We start from the raw sequence: 23196 nt of genomic DNA, 5'->3' as shown, positions 1-23196 counted from the left end.
GCTCAGGTAGGCACACATATCTTGAGAAAACTTTTTCTAGTTATAAAACACTAAGTGATTATATGAAATCTTGATCGTTTCAGTTGTTCCCAGAAGTCGTTACCAGAACAATCAGATACCATTAGAAAACAGTGACTASAGTGATTTTTCATGTGACAGACATGGATTAGGGACATATGTCACAAATGCTATCCTTGTTTTCCTAGTTCCTCTCCACATTGAACAACCTGCTGATAGAAAGAATAAATAATCAGTGGAACAATTTACAAAGGACTGTAGGGGACCCTGCATTGCTAGATCTTTTTAAAATCTGAATGATTAATCTGATGAGGGACAGGATTTTTCTGAAAGTGGTGATGTAATTCAAAAGMAATGACTTCGGGGCAGTCCTGTGCCTTTGTTACCCAGAAGGTYAGGGTAGATAAACACAGTGAATCTGGATTTTTAATTTCTGAATCTGTGAACTTTTTCTTTGTTACAAGTATCCTATGAAGCCAGGACGTGCTWGCTCGAGGACATGCTTAACAATAATTCTCAGTTACCTAGTGGCTAAATATATCCTTTGAARGTAGAAGCAGACACCAAGCTGCCACTTTAAGTATCAGGAGGCTTGACAAAGGTGCTGATGAATCTTGGTTAGCAGGCTAAGACATTGCTGTCCCAAAGGTCTGCCTCATTGCTCTGTCACAGATTACTGCATGTGTTGCATAGTTTGCAGAAGTGAATTAGCTGCTCTGGCACAAAGCCCTATCTTAGCTTAAATGGCCTCTTATGGAGAATTTGAGCTAAGCCACGTACCTGCAAGCATGCAGTGGTTCAGGTGTTCCAGTCTATCAATTTAGCCACAGGACACAAGGAGAGAACTTGGCCCTAGAGGGATTAAGGCTAAAAAACCTACCTATACAATGAGGAACTTGAGAAACTCGGCCTTTTTGGCTTTTTAAAACACAGAGAACAGAGATTTGGTAAGAGGATCTTCAGTTTAACAGGCTGAAAGAATAGAACGTAGAAGCTGTATGTTTTTCTGCTTGGTTTCCTRAAGACCTGAGACTTAAATGATTTTGTTTCCTGTCGGTGATACTTTTTAAGCCAATAGTCAGTTTCAGCCAAATTTGTCAAAAAGATATAGAAATGTTAAATTCCTAAAGGTTTTGTGAAAAGTCATCATCTGAGTAGGGCATAAAAACTCTTACTAGTGTTGCCACGCTACTTGTCACCCCGCCAAATAGAGCACTGAAAGGGAATGGTGGTGATGTCTTCCATCATTGCACAATCTCCACAATTTTCTTTTAAAGCCATAAAGCCAGCTTGTAAGTGGCACTGAGATGCTTATGTCTGTAAGTAGGTCTGGATACAAGTTGTGTGTCTCCCAAAGTGAGTCCTGTCTGCTACCCAGACAGAGATTTTTCCTCTGTGGATATTGTTGAGCTCTTCCTGAGCAAGCCCAAAGGACCTCTTTTTACCTACAAAGTCTGTTAGACCTGAGAGTATTTCTGATGAGCTACCRTGGAAGAGGCCTGTTTAGACCTTTATAGCATTGACTTCAGTTTTAGAAAGTTCTRCACAGTGATAATGCTCTCTCTGTCGACTCTTACTCYATATTATCAAAGTATAATTCAACAACTGACAACTGAGCTCCTCAAATGAAGAGTTATTTTCCTGTCTAAAGAGATAAAGTCRTGTCAAATTACATTAGATTTTTATAAATTTGCTACTGCATGCAAAGGAAAGCAGAGGTATATCATCTGGCCCAATTCAGCCTTTGTACTCRCTCTCCAAGGAAAGTGCGGTTCTTGTTCTTCAGTCCTGTAGTCATTGATTCCTGGGACACTAATAAGCAGTCGCAATTTGAAATCTGTAATAAATGCCTTGTTTTGTTCCACTTGTTCTGGGTGTGTCCTTAGTTTTCCTGAGTGAATTCCAACACTAACCTGTAAGGATATAATTCCCTGTTGTGTTTTCTTCAGCAGAAAAACCAGTTCCTGCCCTTCCTGGCCCATGACCACTTGTTCCTGCTCCCAAGCCTTAGTCTACTGCCCCATCACTTGTGCCAGTGTGAGTATTTTTGGGAACAAGTGTCTGCAAAACGGGTCACTGAGACTACCAGGACAAAAAAAAAAAAAAAAAAAAAAAAAAAACTCCAAGTGATTTAGAGTTTTGGGCACAATTAAAGTGTGCAACGGAATAAAATAACATAAAATAACAAAATGTCGTAAAGTAATATAAAATAAAAATGGCTAAGTATAACAATAGCAGAGCCAAGAAAAGTTAGTTTAATGTACGTGCTTTAGTCTAGGTCTTCAGTGTCCGGTTTGGGATGTGTGTTGCAGAGAGAGCTGCAGATCCAGCTATTCTTTGCTTCCTTTTCCTCATATGGAAAAAGGGGCTAATATGTWCAGAGATATTGTGGTGATGTTGTTATAGGAAACCCCAACACAGACTGATAAAGAGCATATGTATCTCATGGGAGCATTGTGAGTAAAAGCTGAAATATCTTTAAAGTGCTTTGTGAGCTGTGAGTCATCAGTACAGTATTGCTCCTGGCCTGTTGTCTTGAGTGATTTGGAGCACTTTCAAGGCCAGGAATTTTTACATGCCTTCACTGAACAGAGCTCCCACAGAAGTTGCAGGGTGTGATTCCTTACCTTTTGGCTGCTTCCTTTCTTTACATGTTTTTCCTGGCAACCACCAGAGGTCAGTGTAATGCCAGTAACGCCAAGGAATGTGGAAAGGGCAGTATCGCCAAGTTGCTGCTGATTGCTAGGATCATAGGAATTGCTTGCTAGCCGTGATCTGTCTAGCAGCATATCCTGTTTTTTGTCAGTACCACATGAATCAGGGGAAGGGTATGAAGCTGGCAATAGCCAGTGTGAAGTCACTTGTGAATCGTGGGACTGTGCTAGAGACTTGCTGAACTCCAGAAGTGTGAAGCTTAATGTTCCTCCCAGAGGGTGCTACCATTAACTAGCAGCATTCCTGATATCTTGCTAAGTTCTTTTCTCTGTGGCTTCTTGTGCCAATACAGGTCACAGTTTATTTGTAGGTTGGATGGAGAAATGTTTTGTTTGATTTCCATTTCTCACCTTTTATTTCAACTGAATATTCTTGTATTATGTGTCAGGGCAGATAAGTTCCCAGGCTCTGTGCCTTCATTTTTTATATATTCTTACCAGTTTTCCGTAGAAGGAGGGCATTCCTGTCTTGCAGCTTCTCTTTTTCATTATTTTTACTGTGTTTTCCTGAACTTACCTGGAAATAATCCTGCTTTTTTTGAGGTGGAATGCCCAGTAACAGCATGTAAAATTCCATGYCCATACCACTGATTTCTACACTACAGAGGCACTGAAGTGTTTTTGTTGTTATTTCTTCTCCCATTTCTTATGGACTTTTAGCATATTGCTTCCTTTTCTTAACAGTAACTGCTTATKGAATAGAGGTCTGCACTGGGACAGCTACAGTGACATATCAGTCTCCTTCAGAAGATACTATTAATTAAGGACATTTTAGGGCTCTTGCCCATGAAGTTTTCCCTGCAATGCACATTACTTTGTTGTTACTGAATTTCAGTTATTCACCTAACCTGTGTAGGCTCCTTGAAGTTCCTCTCAGCTTCTACTGGTAGCTTGAGTAACTGTGTTGGATTGCAAAACCTAGCAAAGTACTAATGCTTTAAGAATACTGTTAAATATGTGATACATTTTGTTGTCATCAATTTCCATAGCATACTGTGTATCACAAGCCTTCAGCTGGTGGAGCACATTTGCAGCCTGTTTCTTCAAAGTGAAAGGGTTTTCCTTTCTGTTTTRTGATTTCTTTTGCTATGGACAAGACAGTGGACTAAGTTACCTTGGAGAGAAAAAATATTGAGCAAGAGTCTTTTCCTTCTCAGATGTGGATCTAGTGGTTGACTCTTTCTTTTTTGGTACTCTGGAACAGAAAATTTGGCAGAAATGAGTACAGAAAGACCTAATCCAGGCTCAGGCAAATTAGTAAAYAAATCAGATTTTCAAAAACTCTGAGCATCCTGCATGTAGGACTCACTTACTAACACGTAATTAGTGATTAGATGCCAATGCCAAATCGTGGACTCCCTTCTTAACTTACTTTTAGCATGCTTCCACAGGTGGGTATAAATAATGCTTATTAAAAAAGGCTCAAGAAGTCAGTATGGGATTTACTTGGTGCACAGATCTCTAGAGCAGTATATATCTAGCTAGTTTTGGTAACCAGAAAACTTTGAACTAGTGCAGAAGAACAGTGTGTTAGTCAGTGGCTTGGAATGTCAGCAGTCCTGCTCAGCAGCCAGGGTGAACTGCTCTGTGGAGTCAGCAATGAACTTACCCCAGGTTTGCTGGGGAGAATGTCACCTTTTTGATGGTAAAAGATTGTTAATATCCATGTAGGAGGACTGGTTTGTGTAAGAGCAATACATTGTGTTTGTAGGATGCCACTTGCCCACTCTGTATATGGTATATACACTATACATGTTTTGAAGAAATTAGGCCTAGCTCCTGATACRTATGAGCACACTACAAATAACTTTTATTTTCAAAACATTAGATAATATAAGCATACACCCACATACCCTTGCCAGCATTGTTATGGCTTTGAACTGTTTATTTGTTTTTGAGCAAGCTCTGTTAAGAGTGGCACTGAGTAAACTTAGAGAAACGAGTACTATGTTATCTGAGGTACTGAGTTTTAGGACTCTCAGCGAGGATCTGTTTTAGCACTTGCAGTGAGCAGTGATAGTAGCTTCTGAGAGTGGTTTGTGAAAGTAGTTGTCTTCTGAGAGATCAGTCTCATCTTGGCCCTTCCCTTCAATTCATGCTGGCCAAGAATGGAGTGGTCAGTTCATTTGGCACTGGGCAAATTTGAAGTCTGGCTTTTAGGTTTTGCTTGACTCTTCTTTTCTGTTTTCTTGGAGTAGCTTCTTCTTGCCCTGTGGAAATGGGCAGGCAATAGCCCTTTTCTTATCCTGACCAGAAAATGCAGTAATACATATAATACAGTTATCCTTCTGCTAATATGGTAAATCTGATGCTTCCTAGAAGTCCAATAAATCTGTGTCCACTCCTGAGGGATCCTTAGAAAGGAGGCAGCTAGGTGCAGGCTGCAGCTGCCATAACAATATGTGTATCTTGTGACCTGCTCCCATAGAGCCCTCATGAAAGAGGGCAGCTGGAAGGAAACTGCAGGCTGAATGAATTGCTTTGGCATGCTGCAGACAACCCACAGGACTGGGCACTAGTTTAATCCGTGCTTTTTTCTTCCTTTTCTCTCYCTTCCCTTCTTCCTCCCCACACCCCTGTAATATTCTTTGATGACCATTGATCTTTTGGGTGTGTTGGTCTATTTTAATACACTCTTTCTGAGTAGGATTTAAAGCCCCAGGAATTTTTTTCTTTTTAAATAATAGCATGTGTGATTCAGAGAATGAAATGCCCAATTGTGAGATCTTGCAACAGTTGAGAAATAATGTTATYCACTGGTGGTAAAATGCAGCATTAACATTATTTTATACTAACTCTGCTCATTAAGCCTCACCATTGTAGTTTCACTGGAAAAATGTGTTGGCCTGACATAGTCTAAGAGATAATCAGAGCTTTTCTTTCATTCTGTGATTGCACATCCTGTTTAATTAGGAAATTACAGACTAGAAGATCCTTTCAGGCAGCAATAAGAAAAATGTCAGTATTAATCTACAATATTTGTCCCATTCACTAAGAGCAATTATGAGCTATGAATTATAAATGATAAATTACACAGTGTCGTATTCATCTGTACTGCAACACAAATAGGTTTACAGTTCTTGCCCTGTCTATCTGTGGATCTCCATAGCTTTATTCTGAAGGAAAATGGAATACAAGTTTTCATTTGTCCTCAGACACTGTTGGCTTTAACTTAGACTAGAATAGCCACTGGTCATAGGTATCCACTCTGTGGAAGATATTTGTGTTCAAGGACCACTGAGGACATACTCAGTTGCAGTGTGGGCATGCACACTGCCTGCCAGGCTGAGCTTGCTGAGAGAGTAGATGCTTCAGAAATTCATGCCTCCTTGCACAGATGTCTTCTCATAAGGCTGAATAAAGCATCAAAATTTTATCTTCAGCCTTTCTGCTGACCAATAGAGGTAGTACTTGTCAAAATACTGTTTTTTGTGGATCCCATTTTGAAATACCTAACTCTACCTTTGCAGTGTAGAGAGAGGCTTCAGAATTGAGGACTACTTGGTTTTGGTGTTGTTCAGCACTGTGGAGCCTATGTTGCTTTGTGGATCTGAGTCCTGGTCAGCCAAGCCCTAGTTCTGCATTGGGTTGCCTTAAGACCCCTGCATATGACTCAGTATGGGCATGGAGTCTGTGGAAGTCTTTTGGAGCACCCCGATATCGATACTGAAACAGTTTTCAAACATAGATGTCACTATTTCACCACGTTCACTTAGCTTAAGTCGTGCTGGCATTGCTTACAAATGTGTGCTGTTGTTGCACTCAGGATTCTCAGCAGAGGACCCTGCTGTTACCTGGTCAAGTTCAAATTCCTCATATAAATGCCTCAAGATTTCCAAACTTGAGATGTAGTTCTTCAGTGCTGTTGTATTAACCATCTGAACTGGTTAAAAACTAGAATATATGCATCCACTCTGAATGTCTGCTACTAAACTAGCAACCAGACACTAATGGCATTTTGAGATACTATTTCATCCGTAATTATATTTACACMAAAATTTAAAACTTAGCTGTGTCCCAGAAAGTCACTGTGCAGGAATGGTCTTTGTTTCTCAGTAGTTTTGCTCACTGTGTGTGCACAGAGTCCTAATTCCTGCCTTAGGATTCAAGGAGAATGGGAGAAGCAAGCATTAATGACCTTTTCCTCCTGTCAGTTTTGAACCAGCTCAGGTAAAAGGAATATGTTAGATCCTTTTTCTGTACATCCTCCATATAGTTGCTCACCAAATGCCARCTTGTGCCAGTCTGTTGAAAACAATGGGTTTCACTGTTCCTGCACCAGGGCAAAACCTGACTTGCTGGATGTTCATTACCAGTGATCATATGCAAGCAGGAATTAACTCAGCTTGCCTTTCAAATCCTATGCTGAATTTGGGTCTACCATTACTTCGCTGAAATGTGGACATACAGATATGAAGGTTACAGGAGGATTCCCCTGAAGTGCCCAAAACACTTGCCTGAGAGATACAACTTTAAAAAATCTGTTTTATATTATTTGTTTAATATAGAGTTATAGGAGAGGGRCTAGAATATATCAGTTACATTTAATGCACTTCAGAGAGCAGTACAGGACGTGGATACCAGTTGTGCTTTTTTGTAATATGTTTGGATACCACATGTTGTCTTAGTGTACTTCTCGGGTTCCCACTGGTATACAGGCTGTCACCCTGGCAGTTGTGAACTCAGGGTCTTCTTTTCTCCTACCACTGAAGTTTGGCACAAGTGTCACTAGGTGTTGTGTGAAAGAAGCATATGGTATTGCTGTGACTAAGAAGGGTTTCCTTGCGGAAGCATGAGTGCTGGAAGTATTACATAAGCTTTTTTCTTTTTTTAATTGTTGTTTCTGTTTTATTGAAACCAAGACGTCAGCTTGCAAGCAGGCGCTGTGCCACTCCAGCAGATGGGCAGGAACGTAAGTAGCCCAGAGATTAGTTCTGCACGGGTCTCAAATGTGTGGTGATCTGAATCCCAGAAAGAGCTGTCACTGTAGCTCTTCCTAGGGAACATCCTTGGCATATGGCTAGAAGGGAGGCAGTACAGTATCACTCAATTATTAAAAAAAAATAAGTCATCAAGGGTAGTGTACTGTAAAGTTGCTGGGTTTTTGGCTCTGATGAATAGGAGGGAGAGCACCTGGAGTTACCAAAAAGTTTTGCTTTAAACTGTGCACTTCAAGGAAAGACTACCATTAAAAGCTATAGAAGGGTAGTGTACAATGCCTGGATTTTAGCTGAGTAGTTTAAAGAATTGTGTGTTTATTTCTTCAGCACTGCTTTTTCCCTTTTGTTTAATATTTAAACCTGGTAATACCTCTAAAGCCCAAATAGGCTAGAGCTCCATACGCTCTGTGTTAATGTATGGTAAATGATGATAGTCCCATACCCTGTGGAGTGTTTACAACCTAGAAGCAGATAATAGATAACCAGTGCTTGGGCAATCAAGCAGCAGGAGCACAGACACAGAGGGGAAAACACAAAGACTGGATATTACAAATGTATATAATAAAATATTTCCTTTAAACATGGTGAGTGTTAAAGATTTGCATTTCAAATCATTTTGTTAAAACTTTTCCCTTACCAGTTCTTTAAGCCACACAGCTGTCCCACTCACTAGAAGCAGAGTATAAAAAGCCCTACAAGTCTATATCCATGTTTGAGTGATGGATCTGATCACTTCTCCAATCTGGACTTGATTTTGTCCAAAAAGGATTTTTCAGAAGGAATAATGCATTACAAATCCATTTTTATTATAAGTATTATCTTTTTTTTAGTCTGTTTTTCTAAGGAAAATAAACGTTTGTGATCAGGCTTTCTGGCTGCCAGGCCTTCCCGTAGTTATTAAACCTTTCTGGATATTTYCCACTGATTCCAAAAGGGAGAAGAAAGTCTTAGAATGAATTATTCTCCTACAGATCCAATGAAAACCAGTGGCTTTGTAGTTGCAAAAACCCCCTCTGAGGAAAAAAGACAGAACAACTCAGTTTTTAGATATTCTGTTTGGCAGCCTATTAGGCAGCCAAAGGTCACACATACAGTTGCAGATTAGCAGCTGTGTGTGCTATTTCTTGCCTTGGGAGAGTGTCATTGCAGTGGATGGGTGCAGGGAACTAGACTCATGTTAGTTCTTCTGCCCACAGAACACCCTTTAATGCTTAAACTTTTAGATGATGATGAAATCAATACTTTCAAAAGAGAAATTGATTCCATGTAAAATGTAAAGTAAGATCTTTCTTCACGACTGCTGCAATACTGGTTTGGCAAGATCTACTTGGGGAACCACAGGGAAAGTGAAATCAATTAGTAATATGCAATCAGTATAAACAAGAACTTTTGTGTTGCGGGGGGTTGTAGGAGACTAGGTGCAGGTCTTGACTTTGTTCCCATGCATGTAGGTGGGTGGRTGACCTTCACTTACACAGACAGCTGCAAGGTAATGTTAAAGTGAGCATTTCAGGTGTTGTCATTAATATAGCATTAGCAGTGTGCAGCTCAGCACAAGGCAGCTGCCCAAGTATTTTTGTGTGGGGACAGGCTGTGCAGAACCCACACTGATGGAATTACAGTTACCTGTACAGAGCCTGCTTGGATCATTGGCTTTGGGAATTTTGGTCAAACCAGTGACTGTAGGGTAGACCTAGCATTGCCTCAATGCAGACAGCCCTGAAGGCAGGTTCACTTGTGCGTGAAATGGGGGCATCTGAAAGAGAGAGCATGTGCTGAAGCCCCAGTAACTGATCAACATTGATGCTGAAGCCTAGCCCAAACTTTAGCACTGACTAATAATACTCCTCCTGGACATTTCTCCAAATCCTAATTTGCTCGTAGATTCATACTTCTTTATTTTTAGAGCTAATGTCCTTTATTTGTCATTTGTTGTAGATAAACAAAGAAATATGCAGGGTTCAAAATGAAATCACTTGTTAAATCTACGTAGGCTGGTTTCTAGGGTATATCTGCCCATTATCTCTCCATTTTCAGTAACGCTTAGTTGCCTCAAATGAGAATGGAGCTCTGTTGTCCTAGCTGTGAATCCTTAAAAATATCATTTCCAGCATCAAACTTGCTATCTGAAGGCATAATGCGTAGTGGAGATCTAGTGAAATCAGCAGCAGTAGATTACCTGCATGCTTGCATGTAACAGTGCTGTTTATTGTATGGTTAAGTTTAAATGTGCATGAATATAAGATTTGGGCTTAAGAAAGTAAGTGAAATTAAGAGAGATACAATAAAATCTGAATGTTAAAGGTAATCTGAAAATATTTGCCCACATACATTTACATTCTTTACATTGTAACAAAACAAATATTTAAAAATTGAAAATAAAAGCAGAAAAACAGAGTTATTTAAGGTATGAGATGCATTTAAATATAAGACAGCTTAGTCACTGAACAAAGAATAAAATACCTTATTGGTGTACTGATTTTTTAATTTTGCATAAAGGCTATAGTGAAATAAAGGCACATAGCTTCTTTAGAAGTAATACAGAGGTCAAAATGATGCATGTGACTGCATAATGCATCACACAGATGGGTCACCAGACTGCTTCCTAGAAAAATGCAGCTGAGAAGGTTGGACCAAAACATCATTTTATTAGTGCTTGAGAATCTTTCCTCTGTCTTTTTATAAGACACTATGCATGTCATATATCAGAGGTAGTTTTGAAGTTATAACTTAGAGGAGTTTAGAGTGATAGCCCTAATATGGGCCTAGGTTAAAAAACTCTGTCAGAGAAAACACTACTTCTGGGCGAGKGATCCTGCTCGTTTCCTGCTTTACGTCATTTTGCATCTGGAGTAACTCCATTGAACTCAGCTGCAAAGCTGCAGATTTACACAAATGTAAGTGAGCTCTGAAACTAGGCATCTGTCTATTACCATTATCTGATCTTAAAAGATAAACAGTTCTGTTAAAAAGCAGCTCAGGATTGCAGAAGGACTAATTCATTCAACTTGAAAAGCAAACTAGCAACTTAAAACAGTCGTGTGATTAAGATGACTCACTCTCAGCAGAGCAACATACTATATGAGAAAGGAAAATCATCTTGACTCCAATGCTGTGATATTAAACAGAAGCTCATATATACCATCAAAAAGGCAGAGAAGATTTAACTACATAGGTTSAAGTAAATTGAAAATCTGGCCATACTTTTGTTCTTGCCTTTGAAATCATCTGACAGAAGGTGCTTACAAAAGATTGCTGTGTTGCATCACAAACAAATTGTTTTTTTTTTTTTTTTGCATGACACAATCATGTTGTGTCTTTGCATGTACTTTTTTAAGCAAAGTTATTACATCATGGTGTGTTGTGATGCAGCTGCAGCCTGACACAGCTTTACAAAGCAAACTTGTTCTAAGAAGCAAGAAGAAGACTCCAGGAAGACTGGAAGATGTGAATATGATAGAGGTATTTCATTTTAAATAATGAGGACCTTCTTAGTCAGGTACATTAACAGGTCAGTGAACGTACTGAAGATCATAYGGAGAGCTAGATAAGAGCTAGATACTGTTTTGGGAAGGCAGGTAGGAGCGTACAGGAATTTGAAAGAATTTCTTCTGTAAATGATGGAATCTATTTGGTAATTTCTATGAATCCACCCCTTTTTTGTTTGTTTGTTTTTCTTTCTGTGCAAAATACCAAAAGGCTTTGAATATATTTTCAAAGTATCCTGTAAAGTGTTCTGTTTTTTTAAAGGTAAGACTCATTGTGTCTAGAGTTGAAGAAAATCTAATTAAATACATAGAGCCAGATCACCGTAGCTTTGCCACTCTCATGTTGAAGATGGTGTATGTTTAGGTAGAATTTCCAAACAGTCGTGATARCAGGGCTCGTTGACTATCATTTGCAGTCTTAGTCAGCTGTTTCTGACAAGTTTAAATACTGTATCTTCTTTTGAAGTTACGACAGTGCTCTCACTGGTTCCACTACTGCAAAACTACTCACTTTTCTAAATTTGGGCTTGATTCAGGGAGTCACTGAGCACCTTCAAACAGAGTTGTTTCCCTCTTGTGTCAAAGAGGTGTAGTACTTCAGCCTGAGGAGACATGCTCTGCATAGAGTGCCTGCAGAGCAGAGCTCTGTGCAGCCCTAGAGTCACCTTGCCAAGATACTGACTGGTGGCTCATGCTGCTGTGGGTATGAGAGCTGTGGAGCGGGGTGAGCAGTCTGAATGGAGGCTGTGGAAGCTCCCTCTGTTTCCTCACTGTGACCACGTAAGACTGGAAAGGGCTAGAGAAGGGAGCAAGCAGATTTTTTCCTGCTGGCAGAAGTAAGACTTTTTAATAGGTGTCATCTTGTAGAGAATGATAATTCAACAGGATTACACACGGCCCTTGATTTGTTCAGCAGTCAGAGTGGCACTTCATGTGGATGCCGTGAAAACATAAACWCTTTGTTTCTGTTGAATTTTGTTAATCCCCCTTTGGCAGGATATACACACACAGAAATTTATAGTGGGGTGAATATAGGTAAAATTTTTGGCACAAATATTCTGTGGATTAACTTCCCAGTCAAGGCATTCATTATGGTTTGTGCTGATAATGCTATTTGCTGCTTCATTGCTATGGTTTTGTATGGTTCAGTGAACTATTTGCACAAAATGGAGCTGATTGAGTACTTAGGACTTTCTACTGCAGTCTAGTCATCTGTGTGCTTTGCTGTACAGATAATTTAATATACCAAAATCAAGCCTTTGTTTAAAAAGTCACCATATGTTTATCTCATTATGCTCTTGATAGAAAAGGTCATTGGTAAGAARTAGATAAAGATCCAAAAAATGGCTCATAGAAGTTTTTATATGTTGAGAGTATTTTCTGGATTTTAAATATTTGCAAGCATATCCATGTTGTCTTATACATATGTGTAATGTCATAAAATATAAATTACCTACTACGCTGTGCGGAAGAGAATATCATTCTCTGTCATGTTTTGCGTGATGCTGCAGTATGGAGGTATTTTGCAGATAAAACCTTAGTGGGGAGACTTACCTGTGCTGCATTCCATCASGCCCACCTGTAAGTTTATGTCAATGCAGAAGTGTTATTTATCCTGTAAATTAGCTAACCACCTACAATTTATCTTGTRACTTTAATCATGATAATGTCCAGTTCCTATAAAGTTTTTTCCAACTTTTCAAATTTCTAAATGACTTCACACAGTGAATGTTTGGGAATTGWGTAATATCTCTTTCAATAGTTTTTAATAATGTTTAGTAGTATTCATAATACTTTGTTTTGCAGAAATTGCTGAGAACGTAATTATATGTGTGGTAGGAGAACAGCTAATAATCTTGTCTTTGAAATACTAGGATTGGCTATTTGGAACCTCCCTGTTGTGCGTGCTTTCTTCGTATTGCTTTTTTCATGATGTGATCAATAGGCACTGTTCTAAATTAGGAAATTATCTGTGTCTTACTTGTGACTTTGACCTTTGTTAGTAAATCAGTCAATCTAAACACCAACAGAGAAAGCCTGTGCATGGAGTAATCAACGAATGTAGTTATGTGATACAAACGTGACATGGTAAACCTACTTTTTTTCTTSAGAGGTTTTGACTCTAGTGTCTTAACATCATAGGCAGAAGGACAAAAGATAACAGCAGAGGCTGGTTAAAAGTGCTTACAAACATATGTTCTTTCACAAGTGAATGAAAAGCTTTGGTCAAATGGATGCCTCTGGCAAACACTGCAACCACTTGAAATCAGCATTKCTCTGCAACAGATTGAAGTAGTGCTTGGTGACAATCTTTTGTGAGTAAATATTCATTAGCACTAGAAGACAGAGAACAGATGCCCTCTTCAGATACAGAAAGCTAAGTAACAATGCCACACAGAGACTTTAGTCATAGTGAAAAATGTTACTGACTAATAGAGGGCAGAAAAAGTTCTGCACATGGTCTTTGTTTTCAGTGACTTGGTAGAATGACAAATCTCAGTTCAGTTAAAGGGTGAGGGGAAGTGATGTTCCGTGGCAGTGAACAGAGTACACCCCTGAGTAGGGCTGCCAGAGGTTTACACCTTGCGCATTCCTTAAAGCACTCTGGTACATGGCTCTTTTTGGACTCATTATACTTGTTGAGAATAGTCTTGGTTTTCATAGCATCAGTAATGCATGGACGCACAGATATCTGTGGAAGACAGGTTGAAAACCACCGACCATGGCCAGTCTTTTCAAATATGGTCACTAAACTTAGGCTAGCAGCTCTTTTTCTGCGAGTTAGTGTATCTGATGCCTATAAGTGCACAGTCATAACATCTCTTAAACTCAGTCCTGCTATATGTCATGTTGGGCCTCTAAAAATGGAGTCGGTCAGAATGAATAGTTGACTTTGAAATGTTGGCTTTGAATACATTTTTATGGACAGATGCAAAACAATATACGTTTGCTCTGACAGCAGGTAAAGTTGCCTTGAAGTGGACCAGTTTTGGCCTGAAGATCCTATGGCTTCCTTCCCATGGCTCTGAGCCTGAGTTAATAAGCTGTGCTGAGCGAGCTCATGTGTCTCTATACCATAGCTACTCCAGAAGACAGAAAAAAGGATATGTCCTTTGGGGAAGGCTGAACACCTCCTTCGTGATAGTTACAAATGCTTAGTTTTAAATTGGCACTATGAATTCTAAGAGGTTTTCAAACTGATGGACTTAGGTGGAGAATGGAGCATGTGTAAGAGGAGTTTATCCTGGAAAAAATGTCCACTGTTCATTTATATTGTAAAGCTTGTTGGCTCGTACTGTGTTGACTTCATATCTTTGTTAATCCTGTCATCTGCAAAACTTTGGGTATTTTTTGTTGTGAAGGAACTAAAGACAAAATACCATATATTTATTTAAAATAGTTTCCCTTTAGTGATACCACAGTGAATGTCAATGGAAGGCCAAAAAAGTTATTTTCACCATAAATGTTTTGCTTTGCACTTTATGCAGCTCAGATAATGAGACTGGAATAGCCTGTTGTGCTTTCTGATGCTGGTCATTCATGTAGTGATGCTGTGAAGTTAACAGGAGTTCTAGTTCCTTTGTAGTTCTCAAGATCAGACCCACTGCATGTGGGAATATTTCGATCCCAAGCAAAATTTATTTGAATTTGGAAATAAATTTGATTAGGCTCATTTATAGTAATTAAAGATTTTGTAAATATAGGTCTGATTTGAAATGATGAACCTCAGCTGATCCAAAATTTTGCTCTTTCGATATCTGCCAATATAGGCAACAGTCAGAGTTCAAACTGAAAGAATTACTGTCACATCACAGTTGTGCTGCATTTGGTTATGTACACTGCTGCACTTTGTGAAATGATCTGCCTAAGCATGTATTTTGTATACTCGTTACTGACACTCCTACTTTATAAGCTCAAATAAAATGTAGAGTACCACTGAATCATAGTTTGGTACTACTTCATAACCTGCTATTCATAAGCAAAAAAAGTTGTCATGGAAACTTGAACTGGGAGATCTGAGACAATAATTTGATTCAAATCCTTTATTCAATGAATATGTTCTCTTTCTGTTAATTAATTCTGAARGATTTGTGGTTTCCTTGTATCTCTCTGTTATTTGAAATAAGTTGCTAAGCAATTCCTATTAATATAATCTTTGACTACTTCTTTGCATGTATTTAATATATGACATTGAAAGTGCWTATTTAGATTGAAAAGAGAGGTCACATGATAGAGTATGTTGCTTTTCCCCGTACATCAGATATGTTTCCCCYTTTTAAGAAATGTCCTTCTTTCTTAGGTTCATATTTTTCATGTGAATACTTTCATATTTGGATAATCACTTAACAGGCCCTGTTTTAGGGCATATTCCAGGCAATACACTCATTTGTTAAAATATTTTTTGRCTAGAAGAAGACAAAAGGAATCCAATTTGTTATTAGAGCATGTTGTAACAGGATTTCTTGGAGGGRTTTTCCCCCAGGTTGATTAATGAGGAAGCAATTTATGTGAAAATATAAGAACTTAGTGTTTCAAAGAAGATCTATTTATTGAAATGCATTTCAGTCACAAGGGGAATATTGTGAATTCTAGAAGACTCATTAAGTCAGGATTTGGTTTTTTTCATTAGCTTATTTAGGAATCCTAATCAATTTTTACAGTATTTTCTGTTGATCAATTTCTTGTCAAATATGGATCCAAAAAGTTGTTGTGGTATATGAATCATCAGTTGTCCTAATGGCCTGTTTCTGTAAAGGCTGAGACTGAAATACAGGCAGGCRTTTTTCTGTAAATAAAATATGGAAAATTCAAGTAGTTTGGCTTTGTATTCTAGCTTCTCTTAATTATTCCATCTTTTTCATGATGGGCATAGTCTTTTGCTTAATATAGTTAAAAATTACTTTTTTTCTTACTGGTTAGTAAGCATTAAATATWTTGGACTGACAGATGTGGAAACGAAATTCCTCTGCGTATTCATAATTCTAATCTAGGCTGCACAGTTGCTCCAGCTGGATTATTTGGAACTGAACTATTCTCATGGGCACTTTGTGTTTCAGAGTGGGAAATGCCTATGTCTGCTCCATAGGGCTCTTGCAATGGTTTCCGTATTCTGACTTTTTATGTAAACTTGCACTGTTTTTCTCCCTAGTTGTACTATCTTTTTTTTCTCTTCATATCTGCTGATCTAAGTATTCCTTTATGTAGGAGGTGTCTACATACATTTTTTAATTGTTTTTCCAACAGAGTTGTTCCCTGAGAGTTGACACRGGAGGTCTCCAACCTCTGGTGTTAAGCATGATGTAATGTAGTCTGCTCCAGAGAAGTATGGTTGGCACAATAGCTGGATAGCTTTCGGCCACCAGTAGCCTGACTGCCTTGTCAATGTTGTCAGCAGTTTCAAACTCCTGGGAGTTGTGTTGACTTTAGTAGTTTTCATTCCTGTATTAGGTATCTCTGAAAAATGACTCGTCTGCAGTAGAAAGGTTTTGCCAGTATAGTTTTTATGAGCTTAGCTAAACCAGCAGATTTTCCTAATGGAGATGCAGTGGGTACCAAATATACCAGCAAAAGTCTACCTCCACTCCCCCCCACCCCTTTTTTTTTGGCTGGCTCAAATACATCTTAACCTGTCCTGCCTCCAGCCAAATAACACCTTTCTTTGACACTGTCACACTGACAAGTGCTTATTCTAGAATGGACTTTGCCATGGTCTGCTAGCAGCACAGGACTTGAAGAGTTAAACTGCAGATGGAGATGCTGACTGACTGACAAAGCAAATATTTGTGGGGGTCTGGGAGAGATGAATGGTGGAGACTGTCTGCTCTCCCTGATGTGCCTTTATCTACATAGGTGAACAAATGTTTGTTCACTTTTTTGTACCCTAAGTTTGAGACAGTTAATCTTCTAGTTTAAGTGATTCAGTGTGAATAGAATTTGCCTTGTAATGTAAAAATCTTGTCTATCCTCCATTTTGTGGTTGTGCTTTCTCACAACTGCAAGCTCTTTCATTTTTCTGAATCATATCGGTAATTGAGTATTGATTCTCAGTGATCTTTCGAAAGGTGACCTGAGAAGCTATTAGTTCAGTTCCCACATTAGTGTAAGCTTTATCAAAACCACAGCTTGTGCCTAGACAGACTTTGAAAAACCATTGCATGAAAATGATCTCATCCAGATAGCATTTTAATTCCTTTCTAAAAACTGTCTGCCATAGCAAACAAAACAATTCATCTTCCTTTTTTTCTGTATTTTTTATTTGACCAATTGCTTAGCAGATAAGTATTTTATACTTAGGAAGAGATGGGTGTTAAGCAAATTAAATAAAATTATTTTATCCAAGGCCATCACTTATTTAGAGGACTAGAAACTATACAGTTATATAGTATCATATATTTAAATAGGTTGTACATAAAACATTCTGGGAAGCTCTCTTTAGGGACAAGAATCCAGTGYACATATAGAAGAAGCAATGAAAATTAGTTCTCCTGTGCTTCTCAGTTACTTATAGAACATATTTGTGGGAACAAGTGAATAACTTTAAGAAATATCTTGAAATAAGTAAGTAGGAGTAGCCAACTCATTATGAGCTCTTCTTGTAAAGAAAAACAATTGCCACACTGACCAATGTGTACAGTTATCTGAGCAGAACAGAAAAAAATACTGCTTGATGCACTGTGCCTTTCAAATTGGCAGCAAAAATCAGTCTCCTTCTCAGAGGCGCACACCTAAAGAACAAGAGGTAACAGTCATAACTTGTAGCAAAAGATTGTACCTCGACATAAGAAAAAAGTGTTCACTGTGGGAATGGTTAAGCAGTGGCACAGGTACCCCGAGAAGATGTGGAATCTCCATCCTTGGAGTTTCCTTGTCCTCAGCTGGCCCTGAGCATCCTGATCTAACTTGGAAGCTAGCCTACTTTGAGTAGAGCATTGGACCAGATGGCATCCAGAGACAACTTAAGTGATTCTATATGAATAACRAGTAAATGTGGATAAGATGAGGAAATAGACAAATCTAACAATTCCCAGTGAAATTTCCACAAGCACCACTCACTCTCTACGAACTTTGTACTTTCAAAGTAACTTTTTCTTGCATGTCATGAATGGTAAAAAAGCAAGTGTCTAAGTGTTTTTTTCATGAAGTTGAATTCTGACTGTAGTGGATCTTTATGAAGAAAAGCAGTAAATTTGCTGATTTAAAGTCTGTTTTTAAAAATAAATAGGATATATTGAATTAAAACTTTTAAGTTCTTTGGTGTAACATTTTTATGTCTTGTCATTTACAGCATCTGTTTCTTGTACTCTAGACCATTCATTGCAATTATCACAACATCTGAGTCTTGGAACATTAGTGATAAACAATTAAACTTTTTATTAGCTAGCTAGCTCTAGAAATTAAGTTTATTCTCGATCGTTATTAGTCAACAAAACCTGTAAATAATTCCAGTTCCATTAACCTTTACATGGACAAACCATGAAGAAGAAAAAAGTCCATCATGAAAGGCATACTGGAAGGTATATGAGTGATATCTCCCATACCATGCATAATAACTATATTCTTAGCTCTCCCCTTCTGTAAGAAAGGAGCAGGCTCTTTGATATGTGGTTTTGATGATACTTGTTAGTAGAAAAGTTCCCTTCTCTTCTGTGAGTATTCCACTTCAGTGAGCTCCAAACATATGGCCAATCCATTGTGGGAGGAGAAAAGAAAGAAAGATAGAAGGGAATCAAAGATTTATTTTGATTATGAGGAATATAGCTATTTTTAAGCAAAACATTTAGATTGATATAGCTCATATATAAGTCAGAGAGTAATGGAAAGTTTAAAAAGCTAAGGGAACTTTCAGGCTCTTTCTGTAAAGCTCTTTTAATTATGCTTGGATTTTTTTTGTTTAACTTTGGACCTTGGCTTCATTTACAAAGCATGCTTCTGGGGAGAGAGATTGAAGAGATAAGGCTCTTCTGGATGGACTATAAAGCATGGTATCTCTTGCTCTCTCTCTCTCTGTTTTTTTTTCCCGCTGCCTTTCTTCTAGGAAAATCTTCAAGCTCTCTCCAAGAAATGATTGGATGTTGGTTACAGTAAGAGAGAGAAAAGCCAGATGGCTGGAACAGTGGTCCCGCTGGAGTCAAGTTATGGAACACCAGCTTCCTGGGAGATGGGGAAAAAGAGGAAGAGGGAAGGAGAAAGGTAAAATGCCTCATTGAAGGTGTTTCATAGGCAACTGTGTTATTTCTTTTTTTAGTTTATGAAATAGAACCTGTTTGAAGATCTAGATCCCACAATTACTTAACAAAAAATTTAGCAATTATTTAAATAACAAATTATGTAAAGCCTAATTAACCAGAATCCACCCATCAGAAATGGGAACAAATGTAGAACAGCAGGGAACAGATCTTCCCACACAAATTCTCCTTCCCAAAAGAAGCAACACAGATAATTGCCTTCCTTTTGGTCCAGCTAGCTAGATAATATTTGGGGTTTTTAGGATATTCCAGTGAGGAGGAGACACTGATTATGGAGTTGAGTTAGTTTCTGCTATTTCATTTATTTACAATGACAGGTAAAGTTCAGATTTCTTAAGCAGAGGAGAAACATTTCCTTCTCATTGTCTTAGTTTGGGGCCTAACTCTGTCTCTGTGCCTTTTGAGGGCCCAGCAAGCTGAAGATTTCTTCTGTGTCTTTCTCTGAGGTCATCTCACTCCTTTTTTAACCTGAGCTGCTTGCATCCGTTCACGCTTAAAGCAAAACCCGTGCATAATCCCCTTTACCTAGAGCAACAAGATTCCTTTGCCTTTGTTTCGTGCAGGAAAATGTCCTTAACATTTGATACACCTATCTTCAGTAGGGATATGGGAAAATGTGTAGGGAAATGGTTGAATTTGCCAGATTGAACAAGATTCAACCCAACCTCTAACAATACCTACTGCAATTTTCTATTAAAAAAAAACAAAAACAAAAAACAAAGAACAAACAGTCTGTTTTACTCAAAAGATGGCCCTAGAAGAAAACAGGTATCATCATTCTCTCTTTTATTTTTTTTGGCTCCAGGTGGAGCACCATCTGTTAACACAGAAGCTTTAACAGTATCCCATGAGAAGAGGGGCATTTTTCTAAGTAGGCATCTGTCATGTCATTCATGTCAGAAACTATGTTGTTAAATGTCACCTAGAATCCAATGGACAATTAAAGGATACTGGTGGTATGCACTCCCACAAAGTTATGGTGCTTAAGAAGCAAATTCACTGTCACTTTTTCCAGCTCGGAAGAGAAAGCATCATTAAGAATAAACTGCATCAGAATAAAAAAAAGTAAGGTATGGATAACAATTATGCCCAGAACTAGACACAGATGGGACAGAGCTGTCTTGGTCACTGAAACAGTATGTGATCTTAACCAACTAGAAATCTAGTACAGGCCTTGTAAAACAAGATAATGAAGCATAAAAGTCATTTGTTAATGTGTGATAATGGATATATTATTACTAGGTGGAAGTGGAGGTCAAATGAGCACTTGAGTTTTTCAACAATCGAGAAGTTCCATAGGGGGCTGATGCAGAGGGTTTAAGTCACAGTGCTGCAGTCATATTGCCCCCAGCCATTTCCCAGCCTCTCGTGGAGATCACCACCTTTATGACAAAGAATATCTGGAGGACAGGTGAAGCTACTTGATCCGGCCCATTACTGAAGCAATCCAGAATTTGAGCCGTGTTCAAGTAATATTCCAGTCTGTGAACTGCAGTGGTCTGGGAGCCTTTTCACCTGCAGTTCAGATGTTACTACTGCATGTTGGTGACCTCCATGACAAGGAGGGCAAACGGCTAGAAACCAAAAATGCTGTAGCTACCTAACAGGATCACRCTGTCTTAGTGAGTCAACACCATGAAGTTGTGCCCAAACTGTTCATTCTGTGGCTGAAAAGAATGGTCTCAGATTAGGACCCGTTGCAGAACTTCTGTTGAAGCAGCTACATTTGATCTTAAAATCCTTACCCACATCAGGTGGGGTGTGGCTGAGCAGATAGGGGGTGCTGAGGTAGGGCTGCTTCCAGCACACTGAGCTGGGCTGTCAAAAAGCCATGCAAATTCTATCAGATATTTGGAAAGATGAAATAGATGCCTGCCAAGACATAACCTGTCAAGGAGCCTACGGCCTGGAGAAATCAAAATGATTTGTTTTTACAAACCTGCATAGTCGCTAGGCAGTTTTTTTGTGAATTTCCCCAAAGCTAGAAATAAATGACTTTTCATTAAGTTTACCCATATGGAAAACTTCTATATCATGAGAAATGTTCTTTGTAAAAGGCTGCACTGATGGGACCAGGATTAGAAATGGGGTTTAAATCAAATGGGAGAGCGAAGAGAGTGAAACACAGTCTAGGAAGAAAGCAGCTGGCATCTGATACAATCTCGTTCAGGCTTGTAGTTGCTTCACCTCTGTTCATAGTATTAGCAAAGGCCTTGAGGACTAATACCAGCCCAAACTCTGATACATATTTATTGTCTTAATCAGCTTTTTTTTAAGTGATAGTTGAGACCCTTAGCATACATAAACAAAACCACTCATGTTTATGTGTGTGAATGTAAGCACATGTATACAATTACTGGTTTTGCACAGCCGTAATAACTGTGAATGAAAATTGGCTAAAAGCCAAAAAGCACTGGTATCTTTTTGTTCTTACRTTTTGGGTTTTTTTAAGGATGTTAGCAGTTTCAGTGGTCAGATTTCAGTCTATGTCCTGTAGTYGTTCCACAGCGTTGTGTTAAGTGTACTAGAAATGCACATCAGGAACAAGTGTGTTGGAAGTGTGTGCTTAAATACGTGTATATTTCTTCCAAATGTGTTGAGGACGCGTGTACATGTTCAGGTGTAACCAGATTTGACCTTCCTTTTATGCTCTAAGATGAGTCAAACAATAGGTATATGGTGCTCTGAGCTCTTACTCAGGTTCCCTTTTGATCTTGGCTATGCCAGATGCAGGGGTTACCACCAGAAGTTATTTTTCCCCTTGTAACAGAGATTGTGCTTCAAAGGTAACATCAGCCTTTGGCTCACCCATATTCATGTCATTCAAGTCAGTGGCCTGGCTGTGAACTGCCTTTGCTGAAAGAAAGACACACTGCCTTTCCTGCTACCACTGCTTGGTAGGCGATAGATAAGATGACAGTGATCATTTCTTCATCTGTGATGTATGTCATCTAACTTTGACAAGAATCATGAGTCAGAGCACTTAGCAGGGCATAGGCACAGCGCAGCATCAGTGTATTCCTATGACTTCCAGAGCAGACCTGTTCTGTAGCTTGCCAAGTCATGGTTATTGGCAGAGCAAATTCTGAACTACCTTCACAGAAATATGTATGCTACATTTCCTATATACACTGCACATGTTTATTTTTTTATTTCTGGAATTATATGTGATGCACAAGCAAATCAATATGCTTAGCTCACCCCACGATGTAATAGCAAGGCATTGCTTAGACAGACTGATATCTTGCACATAGGTAGTAAATTAAGAAGGTGGATAAAGTGACTATGCACTCATGAAAATACCCCAGTGAGATATCCAGGCAACTCAAACTTTATAATCTGTTATGCTGCAGCACTGTTGTTGGTAGGTAACACAGCTGTGTGTGTGTCTGACCGAGGTGCACTGTCACCAACACCTTTGTCCTCATATCATCATTACTATCATTATAAAAGCTCCAGGAAGATCCAGTCGTGCTTAGGAGTCTGCAGTCCTTAGCACTGTGCAAATGCCTAAAAATCAAGAGTTTGCAGGGGTGGGAGGGTGCAATACTTTCCTATCTAGCTTCATCACTACAGTAGAACTGAAGTAATTCGCGTGTGTCTTTCTGTATGAGAGACTTGTACTAGTCACAGCCAGTCTGCTATGCTTTTTGCCCCTCTTTTTCTGCCTACTCTAACTCATTTTATAGGTGCAAATGAATTTTCAAGCAGCATTGCATTTTCATGCCTGAAACGAGTTGTTGTACATTCAAAYTGAAATAGTATAGCTACCTACTGACATTCTTATAAA

General features: G+C 38.8%; 1 long non-coding RNA gene across 3 annotated transcripts in view; it reads left to right on the top strand.

Annotated features, from left to right (window-relative positions):
* Positions 1-23196, top strand: part of LOC146595584 (uncharacterized) — a 92623-nt gene that overhangs the window by 1173 nt on the left and 68254 nt on the right. For all 3 annotated transcript variants that reach the window (XR_014895896.1, XR_014895894.1, XR_014895895.1), the window contains exon 2: positions 1968-2055. This is a non-coding gene — a long non-coding RNA (uncharacterized LOC146595584). The remainder of the gene's footprint in view (positions 1-1967; positions 2056-23196) is intronic.

This window comes from Rhea americana, unplaced genomic scaffold (assembly GCF_003343005.1).
Source record: "Rhea americana isolate MKP2758 unplaced genomic scaffold, rheAme1 scaffold_22, whole genome shotgun sequence".
Lineage (NCBI taxonomy): Eukaryota > Metazoa > Chordata > Aves > Rheiformes > Rheidae > Rhea > Rhea americana.
Note: the sequence above shows the minus strand (reverse complement) of the source record. Positions and strands in the feature narration are given on the sequence as shown.